Source organism: Anas platyrhynchos, chromosome 1, assembly GCF_047663525.1.
Source record: "Anas platyrhynchos isolate ZD024472 breed Pekin duck chromosome 1, IASCAAS_PekinDuck_T2T, whole genome shotgun sequence".
Classification (NCBI taxonomy): Eukaryota; Metazoa; Chordata; class Aves; order Anseriformes; family Anatidae; genus Anas; species Anas platyrhynchos.
The window spans coordinates 133,878,138-133,905,047 of record NC_092587.1 but is presented as its reverse complement, the minus strand read 5'-3'; the positions used below and the strand labels follow the sequence as shown (position 1 = coordinate 133,905,047).

The following is a 26,910-nucleotide window of genomic DNA, read 5'->3' as shown; positions in this document are numbered from 1 at the left end:
CCTGAACACCTGCAATACGTTAAATCTTATAATTTAAAGAATATTCACATTTTTCTGATCATGGATGTTGTCAGATATGTGGAGTAGAGAATATTTGTATTTTGGCATAATCCCTTTACCCTGAACTTTTCACCTAACAAGTCAGACAAAAAGATTGGTTCTGGATATTCATTTAGCTGTTTGTGTGAGGGTTTGTTTTTTGTGTGTGTATATGTATTGTTTTTTTCTTGCTTTTTTTTTTTTGTTTGTTTGTTTTTATTGTCCTGCTTTAGATTTCTGAGGGGTTATAACTTTGAAAAAGGTATTTTTTCAAAAATGCTGAATGTACAGCTGATCACTCCTTGATTGTCCAGTTAACTGATCAGTTCACTAATGGGAATCAAGGGATCTTGGTTAGTGTGATATTGTTGTTGGTACACTACTGTGGTAGTGATCAGAACCTGCTGCTCTTTGACCCTCAGTAACCCTACAACAGAAGGGTTCTGTGAGAGACTTTACTTTTTCTGGGTAAGTAATTGTAAGAAGCTCTTCTCTGAAAAAATGTATATCCTTTTGTCATAAAGATAGCATGCCCACACCAGATAAATAAATACATAAATAAATAAAGTTGAATACAGAGAATACACTTTTTTAAAAAATATGTTTTATATTTTTAGCACATGAAATACCTTTTGAGGATTTGGACAGTTAAACAAGAAGAGGAATGAAGGGAGACGTTAAAGGTAAAATCTGAATAAAGGAGTTATTCAATAGTATGCAGACATCCAAATATTGATGTTTTGGATATCCTGTTAATAACGGAGAAGACAAAAATAAAAGCAGACACCCATAAAATAAACAAGCAGTGTCCCAGTTATGCCACCATTATCCTTTCTTATTGAAAACTTGTGAGGTTATGCAAGCAGTCTGAATAAAAATGGTTCAACTACTAGAATGCCGAGCAAATTTTGATAACTTCTCAGAAGATCTATTTCTGTTATACAATGAATAATAAATCAGTAAGATCCCAGTAACTAGTTTTTCCAGGCCTAATCTATTCACCAAGGATACCTCTTGTCAGAGAAGTGGAATTTCAAACAGAACTAAATATTGCTAAATATATCACATAGTTCAGTAAAAGGATTATGTAGCCAAAACTGTATTCATACAAGTCAGATTGTAAGAGAACATAACATTTTGTAATATGTACTTCTCTGACAGGGACATAAAAATTTGTGGCAATAATATTATATGGTTAGATTTTTTTTTTTTTTTTTCCTGAGCAAGGACCAAAGCAAGCTGCAAAACAATTAAGTTTCTAAAGATAAAAATTAAAAGAGACTTGAGTGGTTCTACTTACACAATCTTAAATAAAGTATATTCAATACATTTGAGAAGGCAGCACATTTTAAAACAGGATAAGATTATTTTTATCTGTTCCAAAATCAGCTTGTAGAACTCTGCTTGCTCTTAGATGCCATTCAGACAGTTACTTGACATAAATTAAAAAGGAATTAGACCTCTATCTAGAGGCCTCTAGAGGTCTAGAGGCTTTCTAGACATGAGTACATGAGTGATAATACAGCCATCAGCTTTCTAGGCACAAGGGTTTTCCTACTGGAATGAAGTTGTGGTAGAGGATTTTTTTATTATTTGTATTTTTTTTGGTTTTGTATTTGTTTTTTCCTGACATGGAAGGCACTTAATCTTTATAATTTAGGACTGTAAGGAAATGCCAATACCATACTACAGAGCTCTGTGAAAGAACAATGAAGTCAAATCCATCCCAAACACTTTCAAATATATATTTTATTACAGTAAACTGCAAAGCTTGGATCCAAAATGATGTGTGGGCTGAGCACAAAATCTTGTTTATGAGCAAAGAAGCTGCATGCCATGTACCTAACTAAAGCCAAGAATTTATTGTTCCTATAATCTGAACTGTCTAATTCAACAATCATTATTAATCTAGTTCTAATTGTCACTGGAAAAGAAATGATAATGCAGTTAAAATTGTTATACACATGCTTAATTTCTACTTAATTTTCCTGCTGTTATGCTCTTTTTTTCTGTGCTCCTCCAGCTCCTAAGGCTGGTAGTTTCATTCAGGTGTTGGTGGTGGGTGTTGAATTGAAAGTACTGCCAAAACACAAAGTGAGAGGGAAAAGAAAAAAGAACTACAGATTACTGACTCTGCAGCACAAGTACAACACAAGACAAAACAAAAGGTATTTCATACAATTCAGGATATATCATGTAACAGTGAATGGGAGATTTTAACATTAACTGCAGCTGTCAGGACATGTATAATACCTTTCTATGCACTCCTCCAGGCACCCATATTAAAGGAAAAAAACCTCAAAATACAATAAGCACAGGGAAGAGTTACTAGAATGCCAAATGAAATGCCTTTCATGTGAGAAAGTATTAAACCTTGCGAACTTGACTATATATGCATATTAAATAAAGACTGAATAAATAAGATGGATGCTGCCAATAAGTATATCGTGGATGGTCAAAAGGATATTTAATGTCTGTCCGTTTGTCCAGCTTTTTTTTTTTTTTTAATGATTTAGTTACAGGAAGAACATGGTTCCTTTCAAAGTTATTTTATTTTGTATATAGAAAAAATGAATAACTTTAATGGTCATTAGACCTTTATCATAAAATATTGCTGTTCCCTAACCACTAGAGAGTATTATTTTTTTCCTTTTCCCTCTCCATCCACATCTGTTATCTGTTATAATGTCACGTAACAAGAATTTGCTTGTCTTTAAAACTCAGTATCAGCAGACTGCTGTATGCCTTGGGTTACATGGCAAGAGCTTGGCAGCAGGGGGACCGCAGGCCTAGCCTCTGTGAACAGAGCCCATCAGCTGCCTCGTGTCTGATCAGAGCCAGCTCCAAACGGGACCCACTGTTGCCCAGAGCTGAGTCAGGGTGACAAGTGTGGTGGGCCTCTGGGAAGGCAACTTTAAGGAAGGGAAAAACTGTGCAACAGCAGCTGGGAGAGTAAGGAGTGAGAAACAGCCTGGCAGACCCCAAGGTCAGTGCAGCTGGAGGGCAGGAGGTGCTCTAGGCACGAAGCAGCAGTTCCCCTGTGGCATGTGGAGAGGCCCCTGGTGGCTGTCGCCCTGCAGTCCACGGGTCCCACACGGAGCAGATCTCCACTCTGCAGCCTGTGGAGGAGCCCCCAGTGGAGCAGGTGGGTGTGGCCTGGAGGAGGCTGGAGAGACCCTGCAGGAGCAGGCCCCGGGCCGGAGCTGCAGCCCACGGAGAGGAGCCCACGCAGGAGCAGGGGGCTGGGAGGAGCAGCCACCTGTTGGGGACCCGTGCTGGAGCAGTTTATTCCTGACGGATGGACCCTGTGGTATGGAGCCGTGTGGCAGTAGTTCTTGAAGAGCTGCTGCCTGTGGGCAGCCCCCACAGGCTCAGTTTTGGAAGGACAGCATCCCGTGGGAGGGGCCCCACATGGGGCAGGGGAAGAGAGCAACCGTGAAGGAGCACTGATTCAGGCTAAAATCGCCACAGGGTCTACATCATAAGAAAATAATGCTATGCTTTTGATAGTTATGAAAGGGAAGTTCAACTAGCTATGGTAAACCAGCATTGTTACAGGATTTTTTGATTCTGCACTGTCCCTTCAAACTCATTAACATAACTAAAACTAGAATTTATTCAGTTCTATTCAAGTTGTTTCAAAAGGGCTTATTATGTGCTTTTCCCCTTTATTAATTTACCCATTCAACACATTGGAGCTACACACTGGGAGGTGGGGTGGGGGAGGGGGAGAGGCACAAATGCCTACTACCACAATTGCTTCTAGAAAAGATGATGTCCTTTCAATCTGCTTAAAACAACATAGATAGATCACTATATAGGTTCACAAATACCAATGACAATTTTTATTCTATAATTTAAATAATGAGTTCCTGTCTGAATTTAAGAAGAGATTGGACTGTGCAAATAGTCACATGGTCTGAACTTTTGGGTAGACCTGTGCGGTGTCAAGAGTTGGACTTGATGATCCTTAAGGGTCCCTTCCAACTCAGGATATTCTATGATTCTATGATTCTATGAGTTTATTAAGAAATACTATGGTTAATTTGCAGGCACATTAAACAATCAGCTAAAGTGCCATGCATTACTGCTGTTCATTTTTGGGTTTATAGCTGCACAAAGTAATGTGAAACAACATATTATACTATCATAATTAAACAACTTTATGTCAATTGCTTCTATTAAATTATAACTGTCTTATTAGAAGAGTGCTTTCTCATCATTAAGGACTCTGTTGCTTTTTCAGCTAACACAAGCTATTTTCTCTGATATCAATAGGATTTAAACCACAGGAAACAATTCATCCACCAATATGAGGGCTTCTGCTTGACTTACATATTCAAACCTGTCCTCAGATGCTCCTCAAATGATGACCTTTTACTAGCAGTGCAGTAGGTGCAAATGTGTTGCTATGAGAACCAAACACAAACTTTTGTCCCCAAGCTGACGATGCTACTCAATTGTTAGGGCACTCCTCAACTTCACTGTTAACTTAGTTTCCTCAAAAGAAATCTGGTACTGCAGATTGTAAAAGGTACTGTAAAAGCCAAATGCTGTCATCAGTTATCTAGGAGAGCTAGGCATCTCTTAGCCCTTTTATTTAGAAACAGGAATAGGTAGTGAAGCTTATAGCTGAGTTTGAATTCCAAGACTCAAAGTCACAGAATGACAGAATGGTGCAGGTTGGAAAGGACATGCATGCTTTTGTCTGTCAAGTAATATTTTATTTTGTGCAATTTACTATATCACAGAAACAGACCAGAATTAAATAGTGTCTTTGCTTGCAGTCTGTTACAGCTGGAAATAAATAACAATTTTAAAAACAATGCTAAACCTTTATTTTTTTTTTTATTTTTTTTTTTTTTGTTTATGTTTGTTTTTGTTTGTTTGTTTGGTTGGTTGGTTTGGTTTGGTTTGGTTTGGTTTGGTTTGGTTTTGGTTTTGGTTTGTTTCCTTCCTGAGATGAGTTCTGTTTCATATCTACCCAGCCAGGCCTGACTGACATGGCTTTACTACTAAAATTACACTGGACAACAGTGGACAAGCAATGTAAGTGATAAGAGTAAAACATCACAGCTCATACATTGTCTTGCTGCAAGCAAACAATTTAGTTTCAAATGTGAATCACTTCTACCTGTCCAGGCCCGACTGACATGGTTTTAATTCTAAAATTACACTGGACTAAAGCTGACAAGCAATGCAAGTGGTAAGAATAAAAATTCATACTTTACACATTGTTCGCTGCAAGCAAACAATTTAGCTACAAACATAATTCACTTCTAGTTTAAGATTTGTTTTCTTCTGTTGTCAGAAAATCTTAATGAAAGAGCAGTAGAAAAAAAAAAGGGCTTGTGAATTTGGAGTGCAGACAAGACGATGCATATAACCTGCTTCCATTCTAACGGAGTAATTTATTACCATGGTGCCTAGAAATACTAAAGAAAACTGAGTGCAGGTACTTTCCATTATTTCTTCTTTCTATTAGACATCTTCTATGAGATTTAATAGAATCTTTTCCAACAAACAATTTACCAACCAGAAAATAATGTTACAATTTAGTAAGTTTTGCTGTTCCTCGGTTTCCATTTTGAACCTTTTTGGTGCATTATTTTAAAGATCTTAATCACATGTGCATGAAGACTAGATAAGACTTTTTTTTTGTTTCCTTTATTTCTATCTTTCATTGAAGATAGCCTCAAAGCTAGAGCTCTTTGCAAAAAAAAAAAAAACACACACAAAAAAAAAAATTAACACTAGTAAGATCATTTATTATTATTATTATTATTATTATTATTATTATTATTATTATTATTATTCAGTAGTGGACTGATATTACAGTATTTTTCCAGCTGAGTGTATACCAGCATACAGAACCTCTATTTTAGGTGTTATATCAGATGTCAAAATATCCCCAACACAAGGAATTAACCACATTGCCACAGCAGCTTATGACAAAATTGGGTTGAATTTGCACTGTTTCAGGGACTGTATATGTTTGTCGTCTCTGTATTGTTTCTCTCAGTATGTTTCTAGTGAAAATCAGGCTGTCAGAAGCATCTTTAAAATGCTTTTTTTCTGCATGTCTCTTGCTCAAAAAGAATCTTTCAAGTAGCAGGGGGAGATTAATGTAAATAAGCACAGACAATATTAATTTACCTTCCCCAAGGAAGGGTTGTCATGCAGTGTCTAGATCTAGATTTCTTACTAGTGTCAGCCATGATCCTCCTCTGAGCCCCTTGAGATTCAGCAGGTATAAGAGAAGATGTTGGTAAAGAATTAAATACTGTCTTTGCTAATGTGCAAGCCAGAATTCATTTAATCCTACTTACCGTATACTAAGGAGTAGAAGGATGGTATTAAAAAGGTAAGGTCCAGAAGGCATAGCTCTTTTGTCTACCTGTAAAATGCTAAGCATGTGTTGATGTATCACTATCCAAAATTAGATTGAAAATAGAGGAAAATAAAAGAAATTTCCTCAAACCATTTTATTTACTTGCATCTTAATTTTCTGTCTTTAATTAGCTTAAAGGGATTAATGAATTGCTTGGTACAGGAGTTTATGATCTGGCAATTTTATAGAGCTAAATAATTAGCTTTGAGAAACAGGTAATGCTGAAAGCAAAAGCAAGATATCCATATAACTGTCACTGTTTGGCACTTGTGATGCTTGGCAAAGAAATTGCTAATTTCCCAGCAGGCTTCAAGTTCTCTCTTTTGTAGTTCGTAAGTGTGAAGAGACAAGAGAATATATCCAGACTGGAAATAATTTAAGAAAGTCCCATTATATAGATTGTCCTCTGTGCTCTGGTGGTCTGCCCAAAGAATCTGTGGACCAGTTAACCCAGCTTAGAGCTGGATTAATTCTAAACACTGAACATAATGCTTCTCTGTCACTAAAAAGCTCATTTTTGAATGAAGATAGTCAGGGAAAATGTTCCATGGCAATCGGGATGCCCATTCAAGGCAAGTGTTCCTCCCCTGTTGGTTTGTTGAAACGTGGTACATGGAAACAACCTTGTACAACAGGCCATGTTCTTGTTAAATTATTTCTCTCAAACATAAGAGTCTGATCTCATAATTGTTCACTGCTGCTTTTGTTACTAATAAATACATCTACAGTAGCACTATCTGCAGTGCTACAATTTTAACACTTGATTTCTATAGCCCAATTTAAATTGATTTTTCTTGCTTTTAAAGTTACCTATTCTATCTGCATAAAGTGAGGATTAATATATCTTGAAGCAGATAAGCAGATGTGATGTGATTCTATTTCTTTACTGTACTACTTTAAAAATCACGGTAACAGCATCTGTCAAAATATATTTAGGTTCCATCTAAAATACTATCTTAAATATCAAGACTAATAGATGATTTCTATTTGCATTTTATTTATTAATAATTGTTAAATGTCTAAACTAGTGAGGAAACAATGAAGGGGTCATATAAATATGTATATCAAAGCTGTCATAAATAGTGAAAGACAAATATATATATATATTTTAACTGATAAAGATTGATAAGAATTAAGTGAAAGTTTCACTGTTTTTACATTCATTAAAATGCATAGTCTGGGAAATGAGCATGTAGCAGTATTCTGGGGATATTTTCTGGAACTGAGACATCTAGAAACATTAAGCTGTGTTGTGTTTTTTTTTTTGTTGTTTATTTGTTTTTGTTTTGTTTTTCTTTTTTTTTCTTTTTTTTTGCTTCAGCAAAGGGCAAGGACTGATTTGCATTCTTCTATGACTCTTCCTAGGAGCGGATCAACAAAGCAATGTTGGCTTCAATCCTGACAAATCTGGCTGATAGCCTCACTTCCCTAGCTGCATGGTGTGTGACTCATGCAGTTACAAAGTGTATAAGGGATAAAGCGATTCATCCTGCAATCAGTGACTTCAGTGGGACAGTATCAAACACAGACACTCATTGAAACTCAGTAGGACTTGGTTTCCTAAGTGGAGATATACAAAAAGGTGATTCTTTGGTTGTGATACTTATATATTTATTTATTTTTAACTAGAAAAAATTAAAATCTGGTAAAAGATAAAAAGTAAGATGTTTAGAAACATCTGTGTTGTGGTGGGATTTTTGTTGGTGGTGATTTTGTGTTTATTTTGATCCTCAGAACTGTTAAAGTTCAAATAATGTATGCATTTGTCCTAATTCTCCTAAAATTCTCCTTCTTTGAGGGAAAACATTTTGTTTTATTACATTAATAATTTTCAAAGTGGAAAAAATAATTTTGAAAATGTAAATATTAAAAGATTCATTTAAAAAAAAATTAAAAAAATACTTTTTCACTGTATCTGTTCACAATCATTCCCTTCCCTTCCCTTCCCTTCCCTTCCCTTCCCTTCCCTTCCCTTCCCTTCCCTTCCCTTCCCTTCCCTTCCCTTCCCTTCCCTTCCCTTCCCTTCCCTTCCCTTCCCTTCCCTTCCCTTCCCTTCCCTTCCCTTCCCTTCCCTTCCCTTCCCTTCCCATTATTTTTTTTCAATACAATAATGTATCACTTACATCATTTATGCTAAATTACTTTCCTGAGTTGGGATGTATAGTTTTTTTCCTTATTGGAGATGTTTTTCTGTGAGGTAGAAAGGACTACACTGTCTTTCTTCCAGTGTAGTCCTTTCCCTCGTGGATTCTTCTCCTTAAAACATAGCTGTCTTCTGAAGATGTGCTGATACATTCTGCCATTTTAAGTGAAAACCAGCATTTAAAAAAAAAATATATATATATTTATTTTATGTTATTTTATTTATTTTATTTTATACATGAGGCTGTAGACTGCACTAATTCAGAATCTGACAGAGAGAAAATTGAACAGGCAATGTAGCAATCAAGAAGAAGAATCCAAAAGGATAGAGGGTGAACTGGAAAGAAAGTGACTTGTATTCCAGATGGATTTTAATTTAATTTTAATTAGTTCTTTTTGAACCAGAGCCATTAGACATTTAAAAGATATTTGAAGAACCATTCCTATTTATGATTCTATGATATTGATTACAGCAAGATATACCTACATGCATCCACAGTCTGGTCTTGAGACAGAAATAGTCTATGCTGACCTGTAATTTAAATACATTAAAAATTTGGGGATCTAGTTGAATTAGCTTGGAATTCTCTCCTCTTCCTTCCATGGCCTCCTGTTCCTCTTCCTTTTCCTCTTCCATTTCACATTTCACCTTACTCTTTCCCTCTCCTTCTTCCTCTCTCTCCTACAGAGGAGCAAAGCTTTTTTCATGACTGTTTTTTTGTGATACTCTTTTAGCTTGGTAACTTGCACTGCATCTCCTTGGAAAGATTAAAGAACAGAGAGCTTGTATCTGTGTGCTCAGGACCTTATGATAACCTCATTGTAAAATTGAAATCATTCTGCTACAAAGTAACAACTTTAAGAGAAGAAGACAAAACAATATCTGTAATTTGTTATATAGATTTAGGTTAGATATTTGACAAAGCTTTTCCTGAGGGATATGTACATAGATATAAAATGCTGCAAAATTTATGAATTGACTTGGAAAATTCTTAGAGATTCTCTCTTTTTCAAGAGAAGACTCTGATAGATAGCTATGTTTTCAGAGTTTATATATTAGATGAAGAGATATAACTTTAAGGAAACTCTGGCATATTAGTTGCAGGCAAATCTTTATAAAAACAGGTACTAAAATACATTATGTTAACTCCCTCTTATAATTAATTTTAAACATTATAAAATCAATTAGTAAAAAAAATAATTATTTCATACTGCAATCTTCATATGAAATTTTGAAAGGTTAAAGACCGCTTACTATGTATGAGTTTCTAAGTAATGGGAAATTAACTACTTATACAATTAAGCAAACTACTCAAAGTTCTCACTCTGATTTTTGAAGTGCTAATAGGACTAAATTACTCAAACCTATAAAAGAAGCTAAGAGATGTGAAATGTTAATTAGATGGAATATAAAATAAAAAATAAAAAATAAACAACTAAAAGGAGAAGCAATGTGAAATAAGGACTAAACGACAGAACAAATATTTCAGTTGGAAATTTAAAAAAAAAAAAAGAGAAATTTAGACAAAATATAATATACAAAATGATTGTCTCCATGATGCAGTAGAATATAAGATCTCAGTTATTTTAGGGTTTGCTGATGAGGTAGATAACACTATGGTTAAATGAATATGTATTTACTGTAAGTGTGGGAAATACTTGGGATATTCTAAGCTGCTGAGAGCATGGCTCTACATTATCATGGACACCAGGAATAACACTCAGAGTCAGGCTATCGATTTAACTGTAGCCCAAATGTAGCAGATTACAGAAATATATAATGTTGGATTATATTTCCTAATATAGTATCTTTTGATACTTAATATATCTCTGTGTGCATGAGGCTGGTATATATATAAAACACTTCCAGAATGGAGAATAACCACCCACCTGAACAGATACTAATTGCCCAGCTTTTTGCTGTCCACAGAAGAGTGAGTGACCAAGCTTTCTAGGGCTCTTCCCTGGGATCTGTCTGGAACAAACTTTGATAAAAAAATGTTGCCCTTCCTTCATACCATCTTTTATTTTATTCTTTTTTTTTTTTTTTTTTTTGGGGGGGGGGGGGGGGGGGGCATGCAGGTGCATGACCTGCAACAATCACAAAGCAAAACAGACTTTTTTTTTCCTTATGAGAAATTTTAATTATTATTTAGAGGGGAGGCTCTTTATGAGAACAGGGAGATGAAGGAGAATAAATCAGTACAAGACACAAGCAAAATCTTGCCAGAAAAATGACTGTTTTGAAATAGTTGTAGTTTGGCAAATACATATTCAGAAAATCACAGATCCATCCTAGGGCTTCATTCCCTGAATTTATAAAAAGTCCTTTAAAAAAGTCCTCTTATCATTCTTGTCTAAAGCACACCTGCATGTTCTCATCCACACAGAGCAGTTTTCTGCATCTTTTTTAGGATTTTTATAGAAAACAGATTTTCTTCATGCTTGCTTCTCATGATTAATTGTCATGTTGCTATTGGCTCTCAGATGACTTCATCTCAATACCTGTCTGCTGGGGAATAAGAAGTGTGGCACAGAAATTAATGTTTCTGCACGCTTGACTAGTCAAATGTGGTAGGAAGTGTTTGTTAGAACGGAAATGGGCTGGAAAGGTTGGCAGTCCTTCCTTTCCTCCTGTTCTTCATTCAATACCCGATCACATTAAAATGATGACAAAATAGCAAGTATATGACAGAAAGGAGACCTGGTTTGGAACATATTTTGAAGGCTGAGCCCTAACATAAACAGACTGAAAGAGAAAAATAAGAAAAATGAATGTGAGGTAAATATAACTCAAAGGAGGTAGCACATAGGAGAAGCTGTGAGGTTCAAACATTCAGCTGATAATTCTAGCAATATTTTCCTTACACAAAGATTCGTAGCAAGGATACACGTAATCATACATAGCATGATTAACTATTGAATAAAAATGAAGCTGCTGTGTCAGGAACATTGCTATGAAAGTGTATATTTAAGGACAAAAGAAAAGGAAAACACTGGCGGGGTGCTTTCAACAACACTGGGGTTTTATCTACATAGCACTGAATCCAAGCTATATGAAGAGTTAGGATGTTCTGGTTCTGTTGCTGAGCAAAAATATATTAAAATACTTTGGATTTACCTAGGAATAATAGTAAAATCTCTCTTGAATGTTCTTTCTGAAGTAGAACTATTGTAAGTTACAAGATAGTCTCTTTATTTGAAGATCTCCCTTTTTAATCAGAAACAAACAATTGCTATATGTTGGTTCGTAAATACCAAAAATAAATAAATAAATAAATAAAGCTGTACTTTGGAAAAAAAATAATTAAAAGCTATTTCAATTTTAATTATTACAGAGTCAGTCCTGAAGATAATTTTTAATAGACAGTGATAGGTTTAATGACTTGTGTCTTTACTTAATTCAAGGTTAGTTCACTACTTCATTTGTTTCAATAAGGTGTGTCCTGATTTCATTCCCCTGAGAGACATAGTGGAGTTTACTGTTCTAGTAGCTTGTAATGTGGTGCAATTCAGCAGCAGACATCCAGCAGTGCTTCAGATTGTTTTTACAGAAGCATATTAAATACTGTAACACAGACATTTACAGAGAAGTATTCATTACTGAACATGAACAAATTATGAGAGATTGCTCTGACAAGCAGTATGATGAAATGTAATTATGGACAAGAGAAGTGACCTTCTGAAAATCCTACGGATAAGATCTTTTGTTAATCTTTTATTCCTAAGGGAAGTGACTAAGGGTGCGTTGATCAAGCCACATGATGTTCAATTTGGCAATGTACTAGTACACACTATTGTTTAACAAATAATTCAGGATGGATTTCTCAGAGGTTCTGATAAGCTGATTTTTATTTATTTGTTTGTTTGTTTGTTTGTTTTGATGCATACTTTGATGTTTTGCATATGGAACAATTCACAAATTATTTGGCTAGCAGAATCATGGAAGAACATTTTCTCCTTACAGTCCAGATAGGTTCCTTTATTTTTTAATGTAATTCTTCTTTATTCAACATAAGAGAAGTGACAAGTTTGCCAAGATCTTTGAGAGTTTTCCTAACCTCTGTGTTGCTTTTGCCTATGAAGATATTAAAAAATGTGAAAATATAGGGTGAAATGATCAGAATGTTTTGCTTCTCTGCAAAAGCTAAAACACTGGCATTCTTCCTCTTATTTTGATTTGAAGACTGTAATAACAGAAAAAGAGTAAAAATATGCTTATTCCTCATTTACATGTGACTTATTAATGGTGTCTTGTATGAAGGGCATTATGTCAATTTGTATTAAAACTCTGGGTCCATCATTAAGGCATTCCACAGAAGTACTTCCATATGAATTTAAAATGTAGTTAATTCAGATTGTATGGAATACCTTGTATTACTGTAAAGCAAATATATATTTTGCATTTCAAATCATGAAAATTTTTATATTAACCTCTGCCATTATTTTAGTGAACAAGAAATTTCAAAACAAAAAATAAGGATTTATGTGATAAACACATGGAAGAGACTATAATAACTGAAAATAATAATAATAACAAAATGAGTTACAGACCTGTAACATATTTCCAAAAGTGGTACTGGCTTTCTACATATTTTAGACTTTCAGTAGTACTTAAAAGTGAAAAAAAATGTTAGAGATCTGCTTGAGACTATTCAGGCATTATTTTCATTGAAGTAAACCAGTATCACTTCTAGACATGTAAGTTTGATAATACTTTAAGACCTTATCTAGAGGAAGTTAAAGAGCTAAGGGAAATGGTGATGGGGAAGAAAAAGAAAATAACAGTACCCATTATCTAAAATGACCATTGATCGTCTATGGGTAAATAATGACATTAAGGTTGTGACTTTTTTTGTCCTGCTCATTTATGAGGAATGGTGAGTCACAGGATTAATAGCATTAGTCAGCTGAGGGCAGGAATCTGTGAATGCTATTCTCATTATTGCCATCAAAACTGATATGCCAAGTTGCTATTGTCAAGTCATTGCATCAGTTTATCAAATGTCATTAATGTGCAGCGTGTGAGGACAGAAGTGTGCAAATGGCGGTAATACTAATTTGAATTCTTCTTGAAAAACAAAATTAACATGAGAGTTCAGCAGTTCCACACACCCCCCCTTTTTATTTTTTTTATATAACTCTCTATGATAAATTTCAAGATCACAAGATCAACTGTTTCTCTCTTGCTATGATTTTGCCTGGCAACTTAATTTGAAGGCAAACACCAAGGAAATTGAAGGGGTCAGAAAAGAGATGATAGGTTTTAATCCTGACAGAAGGTGAATTTAAACAGTGAAATTTCAATTAAAAAATCACTAAAATGGCACTAAAATAATAAAATGTAAGTTAGCCTCCTCAAGAGAAAGGAAAGGGAGAGGGAAAGGGAGAGGGAGAGGGAGAGGGACAGGGACAGGGACAGGGACAGGGACAGGGACAGGGACAGGGACAGGGACAGGGACAGGGACAGGGACAAGGACAAGGGAAGGCAAGGCAAGACAAGGCAAGGGGAATGGAAACAGGTCCCTGCTCGACATCATAGGCGATGCCTTCCTCTTCCAGCCCCACCTTCCCAGGTTCCCCTACACAACAGGTTTGGGGCCCTGGAGCTCGACAGACCAGTAGCTGAGGAAGAGGTAGCAAGTGTTCCCAGGAGGATGCCTAGGGCGAGGAGGTCGACTCCACGCCTCAGGACTGCCTCCATCAAGAAAGACAGAAGGGTTATTGTTGTGGGAGACTCTCTTCTTAAGGGAACAGAGGGCCCTATTTGTCGGCCTGACCCTACCCGTAGGGAAGTCTGCTGCCTCCCTGGGGCCAGGGTCAGGGACGTTGCCAGGAAGCTTCCCAACCTGGTACACCCCTCTGATTATTATCCTCTTTTGATAGTCCAGGCAGGTAGTGACAACATTGAAGAGAGAAGCCTGAAGGCTATCAAACAAGACTTTAGGGGGCTGGGACAGTTAGTGGATGGAGCGGGAGTGCAGGTGGTGTTTTCATCCATCCCTACGGTGGCAGGGAGGGGTACAGAGAGGACACGGAAAGCCCACCTGTTAAACACGTGGCTCTGGGGCTGGTGCCAACGCAGAAATCTTGGGTTTTTCGGCCATGGGGCACTTTACTCGGCACCCGGCCTGATGGCCGCAGACGGGTCCCTATCTTTTAGGGGAAAAAGGATCCTGGGCCAGGAGCTGGCAGGGCTCATTGAGAGGGCTTTAAACTAGGTAAGAAGGGGGATGGGGCTGAAGCAAGGATTGTTGGAGCTGTGCCAGGGGGAACAATAGCAAGGCCAGGGGATAAGGTAATGGCCCAGCTGAAGTGCATCTACACCAGTGCACACAGCATGGGTAACAAACAGGAGGAGCTGGAAGCCATCGTGCAGCAGGCAGGCTATGACTTGGTTGCCATCACGGAGACATGGTGGGACCGGTCTCATGACTGGAGTGCTGCAATGACTGGCTATAAGCTCTTCAGAAGGGACAGGCAGCACAGAAATGGTAGTGGTGTGGCTCTCTATATTAGAGAGTCTTCTGATGTTGTAGAACTCGAGGCTGGGAATTAAAAGGTCGAGTCCCTTTGGGTTAGGATCGGCAGGGACAACAAGGCTAGTGTCCTGGTCGGGGTCTGTTATAGACCGCCGAACCAGGATGAGGAGGCGGATGAGGAGTTCTACAGGCAGCTGACAGAAGTTGCAAAATCTTCAGCGCTTGTACTCGTGGGGGTCTTCAACTTCTCTGACATATCCTGGAAGCACAACACAGCCCAGAGAAGCAGTCTAGGAGATTTCTGGAGAAAGTGGAAGATAGCTTCCTGACGCAGCTGGTTAGTGAACCTACCAGGGGTGGTGCCCCGCTAGACCTTCTCTTCACAGAGAAGGACTGGTGGAGGATGTGATTGTCAGGAGCTGTCTTGGGCAGAGTGACCACAAAATGGTGGAGTTCACTATTCTTGGTGAGGCCAGGAAGGGGACCAGTAAAACCGCTGTATTGGACTTCCGGAGGACTGACTTTGAGCTGCTCAGGACACTGGTTGGTAGAGTCCCTTGGGAGGCGGTTCTGAAGGGCAGAGGAGTCCAGGAAGGCTGGGTGCTCTTCAAGAGGGAAATCTTAATGGTGCAGGAACGGTCTGTCCACGTGCCCAAAGACAAGCTGGCAGGGAAGAAGACCAGCCTGGCTCAACAGAGAGTTGTGGCTTGAGCTTAGGAGAAAAAAGAGGGTTTATAATCTTTGGAAAAGTGGGCAGGCCACTAGGGAGGACTATAAGGATGTTGCGAGGCTGTGCAGAGACAAAATTAGGAAGGCCAAAGCTCATCTGGAGCTCAATCTGGCTACTGCCGTTAAAGATAACAAAAAATGTTTTTATAAATACATCAACATAAAAAGGAGGACTAAGGAGAATCTCCATCCTTTACTGGATGCGGGGGGAAACTTAGTTACAAGAGATGAGGAAAAGGCGGAGGTGCTTAATGCCTTCTTCGCCTCAGTCTTTAGCGGCAATACCGGTTGTTCTCTGGATACCCAGTACCCTGAGCTGGTGGAAGGGGATGGGGAGCAGGACGTGGCCCTCACTATCCACAAAGAACTGTTTGGTGACCTGGTACAGCACTTGGATGTGCACAAGTCGATGGGGCCAGATGGGATCCACCCGAGGATACTGAGAGAACTGGCAGAGGAGCTGGCCAAGCCACTATCCATCATTTATCAGCAGTCCTGGCTATCGGGGGAGGTCCCAGTTGACTGGCGGCTAGCAAACGTGGCGCCCATCTACAAGAAGGGCCGGAGGACTGACCCGGGAAACTACAGGCCTGTCAGTTTAACCTCAGTGCCAGGGAAGCTCATGGAACAGATTCTCTTAAGAGTCATTACGCAGCACTTGCAGGGCAGGCAGGTGATCAGGCCCAGTCAGCATGGGTTTATGGAAGGCAGATCCTGCTTGACGAACCTGATCTCCTTCTATGACAAAGTGACGTGCTGGGTGGATGAGGGAAAGGCTGTGGATGTGGTCTACCTTGACTTCAGCAAGGCTTTTGACACCGTCTCCCACAGCATTCTCCTCAAGAAACTGGCTGCTCTTCACTTGGACAGGCGCACGCTTTGATGGGTTAGAACCTGGCTGGATAGCCGGGCCCAAAGAGTTGTGGTGAATGGAGTCAAGTCCAGTTGGAGGCCGGTCACTAGTGGTGTTCCCCAGGGCTCGGTGCAGGGGGCCGGTCCTCTTTAATATCTTCATCGATGATCTGGACGAGGGCATTGAGTGCACCCTCAGTAAGTTTGCAGATGACACCAAGCTAGGTGTGTGTGTCGATCTGCTCAAGGGTAGGAAGGCTCTGCAGGAGGATCTGGATAGGCTGCACCGATGGGCTGAGGTCAACTGCATGAAGTTCAACAAGGCCAAGTGCCAGGTCCTCCACCTGGGGTGCAATAACCCCAAGCAGAGCTACAGGCTGGGAGATGAGTGGTTGGAGAGCTGCCTGGCAGAGAAGGACCTGGGAGTGATGGTTGATAGTCGGCTGAATATGAGCCAGCAGTGTGCTCAGGTGGCCAAGAAGGCCAAAGGCATCCTGGCTTGCATAAGAAGCAGTGTGGCCAGCAGGGGTAGGGAGGTGATTGTCCCCCTGTACTCGGCTCTGGTGAGGCTGCACCTCGAGTACTGTGTTCAGTTTTGGGCCCCTCGCTACAAGAAGGACATCGAGGTGCTTAAGGGGGTAGAGAGCAGGGTGACGAAACTGGTGAGGGGCCTGGAGAACAAGTCCTATGAGGAGCAGCTGAGGGAGCTGGGCTTGTTCAGCCTGGAGAAAAGGAGGCTCAGGGGTGACCTTATTGCTCTCTACAGATACCTTAAAGGAGGCCGTAGCGAGGTGGGTGTTGGTCTATTCTGGATGTTAGGAAGAACTTCTTTACTGAAAGGGTTGTTAGACATTGGAACAGGCTGCCCAGGGAAGTGGTGGAGTCACCATCCCTGGAAGTCTTTAAATGACGTTTAGATGTAGAGCTTAGGGATATGGTTTAGTGGGGACTGTTAGTGTTAGGTCAGAGGTTGGACTCGATGATCTTGAGGTCTCTTCTAACCTAGAAATTCTTTGATTCTGTGATACAGTATCATGCATATGCCAATTACAATACGGACGAATGGTCATATAATTGTGAAAAGGTAAAAAGCAGGAAGAAAAAATATTACCAGTGCTGTGAAATTGAAGAGGCAGATGTAGCATATGTACCCCTAATCTGTCTGCTCAGACTGACATCCGGACATCAAACCATGAAAAAAAAAAAACAACAAAAAAAGTCCTTTTTTGAAAGCTATGCTAGTTTTCAACTGACTTACATGTCATTTTTATAGATTAATATGCATCAATAAAATACACATTTCTTGTAAAGCAGTCTAACTAGAGCAGTCATGAATATCCTTAATTATCTGTAAATTAATATTGATATGGTGGTGGAGGTAAAAAGGGGAAAATCTGATCTGAGAACTGCAGTAGTAAGTAAATTTACATTTTTAATAAATAATTTATACTCCCTTCAAAACAAAGAGTAGTGTAGAAGCAATCCTATTTTGTTCATTAAAATATATGTATTAGAAGAAAAAAGCAATAAACTTATGTCTGTGGTAAAAACATTCAAGGAAAACCTTCTGTGGCAAATCTTCATATCCTGTAAGCTCCATTCAATGCAATGCAGTGATTTATTCTATTTCAGTATGAATATGAGAAAAAGTACTGTTATTCCGCTTGCTGCACAAACTGGTTTTAGTTTGATCCTTTTGTTTTCTTGTGCATTAAATGCTATTGTGGCATAAATATCCTTATCAAATCAAACCCACCTTTGAACCTGTAAAATAAATATAAACAGAAAACATACTGTAGTTAATGAGGCCAATTATTGTTCTAAACATGTCACACAGAAAATGCACAAGTGCTTGTTTCTTTGACAATTTATTTATTGTGAAATTAAAAAAAAATAGCTTTTGTCACTTTGAAGCAATTTAACACTTCTTGGATTAATATCAGATCATATATGATTATTCTTCTTTTGTCAATTTTGAGTCTTAAATAAATTTATTTTTCAACTACAATTTGATGAGATACTCCTACTACTGAATATTTTTTTTCCCTTTATTCTTCTCCCTTTGTTCTGAGATGTTCTGAAGCTTTTAAGAATGTGCTTCTGTGTAATTTGTGGCACAGTGTGAGTTTGTTAATATCATGATTGTGTTTCTTTGGTATGGCATTTTGCACTTTTATCCATGTTGCTTAATTCTTTGGGTCAAATGAACATGATTTACTTATTGTTTACAATCCACAGAGTAAACTGAGTAAATTGCTAGTTCATTTGTCTTGACATTATGTTGTTTCAGAAACAGAAAACTGTTTTTAACACCTATTAAAAAAATCAAAGTCACTCTGATTTGATATTTTTCAAAGATAACCAAGTTTTATTGTTTTATTTCTGGAAAAATATACTGAAAATTTCAATAGGAATACAATTCAGTGAAAAATTCCTGGCATAATAAAATTTCCATCGTTTTATCATTCCCCCCTTTTTTTTTTTTTAATAGAGTAAGAAATTTTTACAGACAATTATATGTTATTTATATGTGAATCAAATCTTACTGTGAAATGTACACACTGAAAGAAGCACTTATATACTAAAATTTAAAGTGACATTTAAAATCTTATGATTTTTGTTATTTCCCTCAAATTTGAATCACCACATTTCAATGTGAATGAGAAAACAAAACAAAAAATAGATTATATAAAAATGTAGGAATCTAAGAGGTTTCCTGTGTAAATAGGAAATCTTTGATGAGGTAAAAAACAAGCAAAAAAAAAGTTACGCTAACACTGGAATAAATTATTCTTTAATGTCAATGAAATAATCTGAACAGCTCCTTTTGCTTGGGGCTTTAATTTATTTTCTAAATGTGGTGTTTTTACAGTATTTTATCCAGTCAAGTATTAGTGAAACTGTATGTTGTTTTGTCTTAATCAATATTCTTCCCAATTTTCAGAAACAGATTATACCTTTGTTACATGAATTAAAATAGGAGATTTAGTATGACTACCAATTCTAGTAATAATTTTTTAATTTAAAAAAAAAGTGAAAAAAAAGAAGAAAAAGAAAGAAAGAAAAAAAAGATTGTGAGATGTGTTTTGACCAGAGTGAACTAAGTCCTACAAATACAGTATAAATATGTTCTTAACTATAAATTTCTTACCACAGATAAGCTAAAATTATAACATATTATTAATACAGCACCAGCAATTTCTTTTTTTCAGGTTCTAGCAGAGAGGAAAAACATACACAAGAAGGTCTCAGTTTAAAAAGGACAAAACAACTGCTACGCATGTATCTTATTTTTAAGAGAGCTTGAGTATCTTTCTTGATTCAGTAGTGTTGAATTCAGTAGAAATTTTGCTATTGCTTTTAGAGGGAACAGATTTACACTGATTCATAAATCCATAATCAAAGAACCAGTGAAATTAAAGCTTTTGGAATGCATAGTGCTTTCCAAAGTCACAAATGGGCATGTAACTCTTGCAGGTTTTGTGTCAAAATATTAATTGCTCATTCAACCTTGTATGAGGAAACCTATTATGACAACTGTGTGAACAAAGTGTGCTGAGTGAACACTTTTAACAACACTTTTTTGTCTTCAAGAGTGAATTTTGACATGAATTCTTGTAATCTTTTAATGTTAAATGTTATTTAACTATAATTCTGAAGAATGTTTTTAAACATAATAAAAAAAAAGGAAAAAAAAAAAAAAGGAAAAGGGCAAATAAGGTATTTTCAAAGTTCCTTAAATTTTCAATTTAAGGAACTATGGCTTTCATCCTCCTAGGAAGCTAGGAGGGAAGTTTTTCAGCCACAGACTGTGGCCAAGAGAACCCTTGACAGACTTGGATGCTTCACATGTCTTCATAGCATAAGGGTGTCTCTTCACACTCGAGGCTTCTGTTCTTCATTCCATCCTTTCTACCTGGTATAGTGAAAAATTACCACTATTGTACTATGTCTTATCTTCTACTGCTTGAGAATGTTTGTCTGTTGTCTCATTGCTGAAACAAGAGCTGTGACTGCTGAAACAAGAGCTGTGACTGCATGTGCACAGGTCAACAAACTCTTCTCCCCAAAATAGTTAAGAGTGCTGCGTTTGTTCTTTACAGATTGTAGTCTGGCACTAGGCAAAGAAGTACCACTGAAGCCATTTAGTAGATCTCCTGAGATAGTTGTGGGAGGGCAGTGAGCAATCTGGGACAAACCAAGTCATATACATTATGTCCAAAGCCTCTGGATATATTCTTATGTTTACATTCATGCTATATACACATGGGTCCCCACAGGATTAGGCTAAAATAGTCACATTCACGTGTGTGCATGAAGGAGAAGGAAGGTTAGGACAGTTAATTACTAGTTAGATAGTATAGCCTAGTGTGTGAAGCACACTGAAAAATGAAATAGCATATGGGAAACAGAAAACAGATATTTGCTCTTCCACATAAAATTCCACAATTAATTATTAGAAAGGAATATATGTGTATGTATATATATATAAATATATTTATATTTAAAATGGGAATACTGTTTGTATCAATCTGAATTAAATTCAGAATGGTAAGCCAAAAAAGGGACAAAATATGCATTGGAATAGCTGATTTACAACTATTGGACATTATAATGTTATATTGCTTGAGAAAAGAGTGGACTGTGATGATGAAGACGTATTAAAGTATGTTTGGAAAAGCTGAACAGAACACAGTGACTTATTTTCTACAACAAACAAAAGTTACTCTTTCCAGTTCTGACTGCAGTCACCCACCTTGTCGATGGAAAAAATTAGGCTGTTCATTTGTGGACTCACCAACCTCACCCACATACCAGCCAACATGTTAACAGAAGACATAAAAAAGAATTGAAAGAGTCTGTATATTCTTACACAAATAATTCATGGGTATATAAGTAGTCTAGAAAATGACAGAACTAACTCGAATATATCAGTCGTAATGTGGGAATGTATGCATTTTGCATAAAATTATTACTTTTGCACTGTCTTACTACATGTTCATTTCTTCAGCCCATTATGGCTAATGGGTTATTTCATAACCCATTATTTCAGAACCCCTTATGGCTATTGCTATTATGTACACATTATAAAGATTTCTAATACAGAGATGACGTAGTTTTGCATAACATTTCTGAAACAGGTACACAAATATAATAGGAAGAATGCAACTGCTTTTTGAAAAGGAGTTTTTGTTTTGTTTTGTTTTTAACCTCCCTTGTTTATCTGTTGCCATTTTATTTATTTCCAGCTTTCTGCTTTTGTCTTAGGTTATAAATTCTTCTGTTGTCTCCCTCATGATGTCTGTCATACACTGTATTTCATTTTTCATGCATGTCCATTACCTCACCCTTGTAAATATAAACTTTCTCTTCACCTATTCAGGGTTTTTCTGTCATAGTCCTTTTATATGTTTACATCTTGTTCCAACAACAGTTTCTTTTTCATTATGAAATCTCAACGAAAATGCTGAGCTCACAGATGACTGCTTTAGACATACTTGCTACAAGATAGTCCATAATTAGAATCAGAATGCCTCTATCGGAAGGGATCTTCTAAGACCATCAAGACCAACTGTCTGACCACTTCAAGGCTAACCAAAAGTTAGAGCATGTTAAAGACATTGTCTAAATGCCTCTTGAATGCTGACAGGCACGGGGCAGTGACCACATCTCTGGGAAGCCTGTTCCAGAGTTTGACCACCATCATGGTAAAGAATTTTTTTCTAATGCCGTCTGAACCTTTCCTTGCACACCTTTGTGCCACCACCATGCATCATATCTTTGGTTACAAGGGAGCAGAATACAGCATCTCCCTCTCCACTTTTCTCCTCAGGAAGTTGTAGAGAGCACCGAGTCAGTTCTTCACCTCCTTTTTTCTAGAATAAAGAACCCAAATGTCCTCAGCCTTTCCTCATAAAACTTGCCTTCCAGCCCTCTTACCAGCTTTGCTGTCTTCCTCTGGATTATTTCTAGAAGAAAAAACTACTTTATCCTTTTTATGTTGTGGGGCCCAGAACTGCACACAATGCTCCAGGTGATGCCACACCAATTCTAAAAATAGAGGGAGAATCATCTTTTCTGATCAGCTGGCTATATTGTCTTTAATGCACCCCAAATGGATTGTAGCTTCCATTTTCAATTCCTTTCCCCAAAGTTGTTGGTGAAAATTCAATTACTGTTAATAGAACAGACCACTAGAAACCTGTTTTCATTGATTATTAAAATCATAGTGAAAGACTACGGGCCTGCCTAGCCTGCTCTGCAGAAGACCAAGCTAACTGAGACTTATCTGCCAGATGAAGTCTATGCCTTATTGGATCTCTCTTTTTGCTTGATGCCAGGGAAAGCCACTCACGCTGTAATGCTATGAAACAAGATGTTGGTGCAGTTGTCATCTCACTCTTAAAGCCTCCAGGTTTTAATTGTGTAACAATTAATTCCAATCATACCTGGGCATAAATATAATTTTTGTTTAACCTTCTGCAAATACAGAAATGTTAGTGGTTCTGACATTAGTAACTCAGTTTTCATTATTCAGAATTAATTCTTCACCTAAACACCCATTCTTGCTCTCTCAATTTCTCCATCAGTTTCACTTCTATTTCTGCAGACTACACAGCACAGTCCTTCATCTTTCTGTTCCATCTTTTCTTTCTCCAAACACAGTGTTATATATCTATTCTGCTCCTACACAAGTGTATCTTCCCCTTGGGTTTCACTCCCCCCTTATACTTTTCCATTCTTCCTTCTTGATAGCTGAATAACCATAGAGTGAAAAAACTACAGAAATGCTCTCAATTCTCTATCCCACTGCTCCTTATTCTCAGGTTAGGTATTACTAAGGTCCATAGAGTAAAATCAGAAAACTATTCCTTCACTCCCAATTGTGGATGACTTGAAGGATGTTTGCATTTGAATCAGGATGCAGCAGTCCAGAGCTACTGAATGCTTTCTAGTCTATATCCTTATTCCCAGTCTGAGAAGCTAAAGCTGAGAAAGAGCTCTCCTTGCCTGGTGCAATAGTATTGATCATATATAAATGAGGAAGCAGAATAATCATGAAAGAAAACAGTAAGAGCAACTTTCCAAACCACTAAGACTTTCCTATTATCTATATATCCTAAAACTGCAAATAATTGTGCCCTGAAGTATTTACATATCATCTATTTAAGTGTGCAGATCATCTAAATTGTTGATATTAAGTGTCATGGAAAAGAGGTATTATTAAGAAGATAGAGAATTAAGAGAGAATTAAAGAATATCTGCATTTTCCAAGTATTTCAAAAGAAAATTATACATATAAATATATATGTATATGTATATATACAAGTGGGAACATAAATTTATGGACATTTGTTGAGAATGTTTTTCTATTTCCAGTTTGCGAACTACACTTTGAGTTTATAAAGATTCTGTTTGCACTGCTTCCTTTAAAACAACAAAGAAATTATCTGCTTCTCCTTTATAATTATTAAAAGGTAAGTAGTTCTGATCATTTCAGATTATCTTATTGTGATAGGGCATTGGGTTATGAAAAGCAGACCTAAAAATATGTTGACATCCATGTACAAAAGTTATGATATTCCTTGAATGACTTATAATAAATAAATAGGTTTCTTTTTCTTCCAATTAACTAAATACCAGTTTTTTGTTATAGTATATATAATATATGTGTAGTCATTGTAGATATTTTTGTTTCTTATTCTATTATGGTTAATGTGTTCAGAGGAGCTACAGATATCACAGAAATATGAACAGCTGCAGAAAATAAAAAAATCTCCACAGCAGAAACAGTTTGCCATTTAAAGGTTAAACGTTCTTTTTGAGAAAAGATTTTGAGAAAATTAATCTGATTAAAACGTTGTGGTGAACCTTATGTATGCACTTGAGATTCAGACATTCAGAACTGAACAGTGATCAACTTTAATTACTTCCGCTACCCAGTAAGGAAAAGAAAATATTTTCCTCAGATTTGTGGATATCCCTAGTTTGTTTTGTTGTTCCATTTCAAATAATTTATTTTTCATTTAAAATTATTTTATGCAATTGCATTTTTAGCCCCTGTAATCCCCCTCTTTTTTTTTTTTTTTTTTTCATGGAGACACAGGTTTGATAAAAATAAATTAGGACATTTTGCTTAATTGAGGTTGTCAGATGTTCTGACTCCTTCATTCACACTTGCATTTTTAATACAGCAATTTTGGCTAAAATACGGTAATTTAGGCTAAAATTACTTTTTCTATCAAATGTCAATGGATTATTATTATTATCTTTTTAATTCATGCAATTTCATCAGGAATGTAGAACACGATAAAGAATTACCATGTAAACAGCTGTTTTACTTTGATCCTTTAAACTTATGGGTGGTTTTATATAAATTCTTTGTTCTAAAGATTTCACATTCATGGGAAATCTTGAAAACATATAAAAGTTTAAGCTAATGATTATTCAGTAGGTAAAAATAGAAATAAAATGTGATTTAAAGTACCATATCTACAAACTTTGAATTTAATCAAACAATCTCTATCTTATTCAAGACAATTTATTTTTAAAATGTTAATTTGTACTTCTGAAGACAGTAGAAAATATGCGTTTAGATTGGCAGCTAGCACATGATGTGAATCACATTCAACAATAGATGTAAGTTGTGTTTTCTACAAGAATAGTATGTCTTTTATAGTTTTGTCTTTTATAAATATGTAAATGTTGTGGAGGTTTTGCTAAGATTTAAAAAAAAAATGTTGCAAGTTAATTTATGGATTGAAAATGCATGTTTTAAATGTTTTTAAATTGAGGAAATCTTAAAATTTAGGCTTTGCAGTAGATTATGAGACACCCTAGGAGTTCTGTCCTGTTGATCTGATTATGGAATTGTAATGGAAGTAAAGGAAGCAGTGATCTCTGTCCCTTAGCACCCTGTGTTCTTAGTTAACACCAGGGTTTCTAACTAGAATATAATAAATGTATATAAAGCCCAGCTTTGATACTAGAATACTAACTTTGTATGAAACAAAAAAAATAAACTATTATATATAATTATATGTTCCTTTTGCACAGTGTAGTGAAAAATCTGTTGTCTCTGGCTGTGATAAATATCTTCTTGTTTAGAAGACATAAACAAGGTGGAATACTTAAACCTAACACTGAAATTCATAATTATCTTGCCAAAATCTCATAATAAAAAGAATTGCCAAAATGAGTGTAATAACACAAGAAATGCATGCTAATCAGTGGCTGGATTTGATAATGCAAAATGATTATATTAAAATTAGACATTAAAATAATATGCATATATAAACTCTCAAGTTCTGAAGCTTTATTATTATTATTACTATTATGTTGCAAATGATAATGGTAATAATGGTAATAATGGTAATAATGGTAATAATGGTAATAATAATAATAATAATAATAATAATAATAATAATAATAATAATAATAATAATAATAATTTTGTTGCATATTTCCACTTAGAACATTGTTGTGTGACTGGCATTTTAGGTTAGTGTTAGGAACATATAGCATAATGGAAAGGGGATATGTTTTGCCACTAACATATTTAACAAAATATTTGGGGTTCTAAAAGTAGGCAACAAGTAAATTCCAGTGCACTGTTGAATCTTTATACCACCAGGAGCAGAATTAGATTTTATAATAGTTGTGTGCCTCCTATATGCAAAGAAAAAGGAAAAGTAATATCTTTTTGTCACTGTAATGTGCTGTGAAAAGTCAACCGTCAACCCTTTTTTTCATAGGGTTGAGCAGAATTTCAAGACAGGTACATGTTTTGCAAATAGTTTTAGGACTCAATGCTTTAGGAGGCACTTTGCAGTTGAAATCAATGGCAGCGTACCACTAGATGAACTTAGCAGGATGAATTAGCCATGACATAGTGGGAAATGTCTATCATTTTATGATAGATATTTCCAATGTCTAACATAAAAGAACAGCCAATATTCCTAAACTGGTGGCCCATTAAATACAAAAATGACAAAGACTGGCACCAGGGCTGTGGGGAAGTGTCAGAAAGTCATTTGTTTTGCATCCAAAATAAAAATTTCAAGATCTCAGGCATTTGCTTAGAAGCATGAGGTGCACTCATAGATCATATGGTTTAATAGGTATCTTCATGTAAAATGAATGCAACTCATCTGCTCCAAGACTGCTTTTAATAGGATCCAAAGTTTAATTTGTGAAGAAAGATTGATAAATGGGAATTGGGAGATTTACTTTAACAGTATGCTCCTGAAACAAAATACTAATGTAAACACACCT

General features: G+C 36.6%; 1 long non-coding RNA gene across 1 annotated transcript; it reads left to right on the top strand.

Annotated features, from left to right (window-relative positions):
* The first annotated feature begins 2,810 nt into the window (after positions 1–2,810).
* LOC140001470 (uncharacterized) lies at positions 2,811–8,219 on the top strand. Its single transcript, XR_011806701.1, has 4 exons — positions 2,811–3,349; positions 5,028–5,245; positions 5,351–5,494; positions 7,796–8,219. It is a non-coding gene; the product is annotated as an uncharacterized lncRNA (long non-coding RNA).
* The last annotated feature ends 18,691 nt before the right edge of the window (positions 8,220–26,910 follow it).